Source organism: Asparagus officinalis, chromosome 5, assembly GCF_001876935.1.
Source record: "Asparagus officinalis chromosome 5, Aspof.V1, whole genome shotgun sequence".
In the NCBI taxonomy this organism is placed as follows: Eukaryota; Viridiplantae; Streptophyta; class Magnoliopsida; order Asparagales; family Asparagaceae; genus Asparagus; species Asparagus officinalis.
In genome coordinates this window covers 71205907-71211767 of record NC_033798.1, presented here as the reverse complement: position 1 = coordinate 71211767, position 5861 = coordinate 71205907, and the positions used below count along the sequence as shown (strand labels likewise).

At 35.4% G+C, this 5861-nt stretch overlaps 1 long non-coding RNA gene across 1 annotated transcript; it reads left to right on the top strand.

The window, feature by feature from the left end:
• On the top strand, positions 3998-5529 carry LOC109843798. The gene is made up of 4 exons (XR_002247797.1): positions 3998-4252; positions 4342-4417; positions 5216-5286; positions 5466-5529. It is a non-coding gene; the product is annotated as an uncharacterized LOC109843798 (long non-coding RNA).

Sequence of the window (5861 nt, the reverse complement as noted above, 5' to 3'; positions counted from 1 at the left end):
ACATTGAAAGGAACCAGTGGCAGGCGTCATGACCAAAACCTCTTGAAGAAAAGAGTCCGAAGCGTTTATCAGCTGTCGCGGTCCGCAAGCGATGTCCAAATTAAAATCATGTGGATAAAGAAGTTGGTTCAAAAAACTTCCGTTGCAAGCTCAAGGCTGTCCTATAAAGAAGACCTAACACAAGTTAGCAGTTTGTACAGTTGATAGTTAAACATAATTTCTCATTAATATATTAATCCGCTGTTTCCTATTGGAAAATTAATAAACTGATCAATGATGTTTAGTTGAAATTTTACTATAAACCTATATTGTGATATTGATATTAATATATATTTTATTATGAGTTAAGGATTATAATTTATATGTAAATGATTTATATAGACCGTGTTTCGTTTATGGACGCAATCTGAGCTAATTTATATTACTTGTATAATTTTAAAAACTATTCTTTTGTGGTGTTTGAGGTTTGATATAATGTTAGCTGTTGCGAAAATTTGATTGTTCATTGCGTGGATTCATTTACAAAGCTTCAGACGTTTCACTGAATAATAAAATTCGTCTTTTTATAGACCTTTACACAAGTAACACAAAACAAAAATGTAAATTCTTTCAACACGCAGAGATCTGATTTATCATCTTTTTGGCTTGGTGTGGATTTGTGTGACGGTGATGTGATATCTGTTGACCACGTCGATGCGATTCTGATGTAAAAATGTGCCAAGATGCTTCGTTGATTCCGCGAAGGAATCTAAGAACGTAGCGCTTATATCGGGCAAGGGAATAATTGCTCTTCTTAAGATTACGCGCAACGGGATAGATGCTTAAGGAATCGAACCGGGGAGCTGGGCAGATCTGACGAGCTCTCTTCTTTAAACGGCGACGAACTCGTCCGATCGTTCTCATCCTCTCTGAAATTCGTGGCACTCTTAATATTCAGTCGCAGGGCTTCGCCATTCCTCCAAAATTCAGATCCCCAAAAACAATCCTGTGGCTGTATTATAGGCTCAGGAAGTCGGGCGGTTAAAGCGCATAAGATCAATTTTAAGGCTGGAGAACCTTGGGTGTCCTCAGCGACGGCCGAGACACCCTTGGGTGTCTCGGTTGGGCGAGACACCTCGGGTGTCCTCAACTTAGGCTGAGACCGGCTTCGTTTTGCACACTTGTCCATTTCGCGGTAATTCTTCATCGAATCGATTTGAGTGATCCAAAGTGCGTTGGAAAGCGGTGAGAGATTATAAACTTCGTGGTGTAGACGGATTGTGGATTAACTGGGAATATCGAGGACGTGTTCGTTTTGTAAGCGACCTGGGCTCCCGGATAGTTCGTATCTTCGTTATTCTGACACAAACTCGCTAGGCTTACGTAGTTCTCGATTCACTTCAAAGGTCGTCGACACTACTCAGTTCTCACTTGGATAGTGAGGTTCATCGTTTTTCTTAGGGCACCGAGGGAGTGTCGTTGAGACGTATAGCAATTTCGACGTCTACAGTTGCTTTGGTACATATTCAAGAATGTTTCGTCGGGGAACAAGTACAGTAAGATGAAGAGTCCAAAGAAAATTGTACACCCTAAAAATTCGCTCATTTTTGCTTCTTTTTCAGCTTTGTTGGAGTTCACTAGAGAAGGGAAGGGACATACGGAAAGGGAGAGAACATTGTCAAATTTTCCCTTTTTAACGTCTGATTTGGGGTATTAGGATTTTTGAGCTTAAATTTTCCACATTCCCCTTATCTACGCATCCAATAAAACTCTAAACAGATTAAAATCAAAGTTTTCTTACCTCGTTTCCTTCTCTAACCTCCATCAGAACATCATTTGATTAGCGATAGAACAATAAAGATAGGAGATGGTGAGTAGAAAATAATATTGCTAAATTTGATGCATAAGACGCAAATAAATGTGTCAAATGGATAACGTTGAGTGGTGACTTTTTACTTCTACATAAGTTAGGGTTGTTATGAAGCATAATTTGGTTGAGGCGTGAGAAGTATTTCTGATGTTTTGATCCATTGAGCAGCGACGGCAGAAGAAAGCCAAACAACGTAAAATGTGAAAATGGTGTACACAAGCGAATGGCGCCTATCACTATGAATCATCGACCGCATCGTTGGGACTCGTATTTAATCCTTCCTCTCTGGCTCACATGTGGCAGATAGGTAATTTGGCAATAAAGAAATATTATTATCATGTAAGATAAAGAATAGTATATAATCCTCATCTAAATTATTTTCTACTTTAGTCCATTGTCTATGTTGTTTACTTTTTAAGGCCCATAATTTTATTTGATATACATTTCTATATTATTTGTTTTGGTTTCTTAATTAGCGATCTAAGTTATAGCATTTTTGTGATTTGAGGGACTTAGTTTCAAAATACACTAAAAAGATTGCAAGGACTATATTTAAGTAAAAAAACCTTATTTCTCATAATTCCTGAAATTACATCGCAGCATTGACAACCTTAGTTTAATATGAAGTCTTGTTAGCTTTTGCATATAATGGCTTTTTATATATTATTTTTTTGAAATTTGTATATTTGTCTGAGTTATTACCATATCCTTGTAAGGCCTTGTATTCTTATGGATTGAATGTATATATTCAGCAAAAATCTAGTAGTTTTCTTAAGTTTGTCTTAGTATATATGTAGTTATACCTTTCAGAAAGAAACATCATTAATTGAAGCTTTATTATTATTTATTATTATTATTTTAATCTCAAATGTTAAATCAACATATGTATTTTATGAGATTCAGATAGAAAATAAAGCCTCTAAAATATATGGACACTCGTATTCTTATTTTCTCTCTAATTTACATTGACGAGAGGGCATTTGCACCTGTGCGATATTCACTCCACTTATTTTTTGTTGCTTTGTGTTGGAGAATTTGATAACCGAGAGGACCGATCGCACCGAATTAAAATAATTCGGTTCGGCTTAGTTTGATTCAGGTCCTAGGTCAATTTTAGTTAATTTGGTTTACTTGAAATTAATAATAACTGATCGAATCGACTGTTTGCTCCTCCGATATTTGCTTGTTACGAAATGTCTAAAGATTACTTTTCAAATATAACTATTCTTTAAATTTAAAATTATTATAATGAATCCCAAATATAATTAACATCAAATAATAACCATTATTTATTATTTATATTTAGGACAATATAATTCATGATTCCTCGTATAATTAATATTGTGGCCTCATGAATGCAATCATTCATAATTTTCAGGGAAGGTAAGTCATAATCGTCTTCTAAATCATGTGCATTGATGATTGAAAAGTGGAACTTTTACGCCATATTCACAACAAGAAGTGTCGAAATTAAATCTGAATTTTGTAACTATTACATGTAAACCAACACAAACTTCTATCAAGTTGAAGATAAGAGAAATGAATTTTTTTTATTTTAAATGAAGTTCATGAGGCTAATTAGAGACAAAGTTTTATATGTAGTTCCTATATATATATACTAGTTGTGAACACTGTGAAAGCACGGTATATCAATTTTTTCTGCTATTCCCGATTTTTAAATGTTACAGTAATATTTTTAGGTTTTTTAAATTGCTACAGTTCTCATCTCTGCTACAACTTGTTTAATGCTACAGTATTCTCATGTGCTACAACGATATTTTTTTAAAAATACTACAGTATCCAAATGTATGTTTACTGCATAATAATGATATAGGAAATGCTATTGTAGTATTTACTGTAGCATGAATAGTGAATATTATGTTCTTCCATTTGTATAGAGAAGTAGATTTCTCTCTGAAATATTATATATGAATCAATTATTTGAAAGATGGGTCAATGGTGTGTGTGGTAACTGGTAAGGCGTTCACCAGGCCCGGCTCTGGGGCTGTGCGAGATGTTCGACCGCACAGGGCCCCCTAAGATTGGGGGCCCCAAAAAAAACCCTTTTACCCTGATCTACCGTGCATTCACTACTCCTTAATTGGATCTCGGCCGTCCATTTAAACTCAAAACACCCTAAAATCCCTTCAACCCTCAGTCCCAGAACTCAGCCCCCAAAATCCACCCACCCCTCTCCTCCGTCTCCTCCTCTCTTCCGCCGGCGCCACAGACCCCGCGATTGTTGTGCCTTCACTCTTCGCCGCGGGTGCAGGTTTGGGTGCTCCCGGTTTCGGTCCCTTTAATCTTTTCGATGTCGCATAAGCGGCAACCTGAAGAGGAGGAGAAAGCGGCGTCCGGCGGGGGCTCCGATGAGAAGCGGCAGAAAGTTCCCGCTCTCAAAGAGTAATCACTCACCCGATTGCTTGTTTGATTTTTATTTATTTTTTACTATTTTTGGCGATTTTTTTGGATTTTTTGGGGGGTTTATTTAGGGTTATAGTGGAGGCCTTGAAGATGAATAGAGTGCAGAAGTTGTTGACAGCTCTGGAGCCCTTGGTTCGAAGAGTTGTAAGTTTTCTTTTTCCTTTTTTTGGGTTAGGTTTTGTTTGGGTTCAAATAATTCGTACTTAAAATGATGTTTGGTGCTTGTAACTGCTGTTTCACGCTTAAATTGTAGTTGTATTTAAGTTGTAATCAAGTATAATCTCCACTAATTTTATGGTTTAATTTGGCTTATAATGGAGATTTGGAGAGTCTTGCTGACACTTTGGCAGTCGAGAGAACATTTTCTTCGTCATCATCATCGAATTATATTAGATGATCTTAATTTATTGCTAATATAACTAGCAATGTTATCCCCATGAGATGATTATGATTGACAAAGTGAGTGCGAATTGATTTTTGTAAATTGCAGTTTCGGAAACTGAACACATTAACTAAATAAATGCCAGTTTAGTTCTTTGCATTAAGGGGCTGTTTGTTTATATTTAAGATGTCAGTTTAGTTCTAAGGTAGTTCATAGTCTTTTTGGTTAATTGGATAAACACTCAGATGTTTGTTTTCCAAATGCATGTATTGCTTATAGAATATTATTGACTATACCTGTTACAATCTCATCTACAAAAAGAAGTTTTTCAAAATTAAAATTATTAAAATCTTATCTGAGATCGACCATGTCACAAGAAAGACTAAATTATTAAAATCTTATCTGAGATCGACCATGTCACAAGAAAGACTAAATGGACTAGCTTTGATATCCATTGAAAATGATTTTACAAGAAAGACTAAATGGACTAGCTTTGATATCCATTGAAAATGATTTTATAGATAAAATTGATGTTAAAAGATTAATTAGTGATTTTGCAGCTAAAAATGCAAGGAGGACAATTTTTCGATGATACTTTTTGATGCTAAAGGCTTCGATATCTCTTATGAAGGTAAGCACAGATACAAAAGGAACATAATATGCAAGTATTTCTTATTGTGGAGAAGGTAAGCACAGATACAAAAGGAACATAATATGCAAGTATTTCTTATTGTGGACTATTTGTTCTATTGAAAAGCTTTATTAAGATGGGATTACATGCATTTATCTAATCGGTAACATTTTTTTCAGGTGACCGAAGAGATGAAGAATGGGCAATAGCACTTGAAAAGTATGTTAAAGACTATCCAGATGTTTTCAGGTGACCGAAGAGATGAAGAATGGGCAATAGCACTTGAAAAGTATGTTAAAGACTATCCAGATGTAAAAAAATCAGGTAATATTTTAATGTCACTTGAAAAGTATGTTAAAGACTATCCAGATGTAAAAAAATCAGGTAATATTTTAATGTCTGATCAGTAACATTTTGTTTCCTAGCATTTTAGGGATTCAAATTGAAAATTATTGATATTTTGTATATAGAGAAGGGTCTATGTTTACTTTTCGCACAGGGCCCCTAAAATCTCAGAACCGGCCCTGGCGTTCACCTTAGTCATACTAGATGAGTGTGCATGACGAAATTGGATG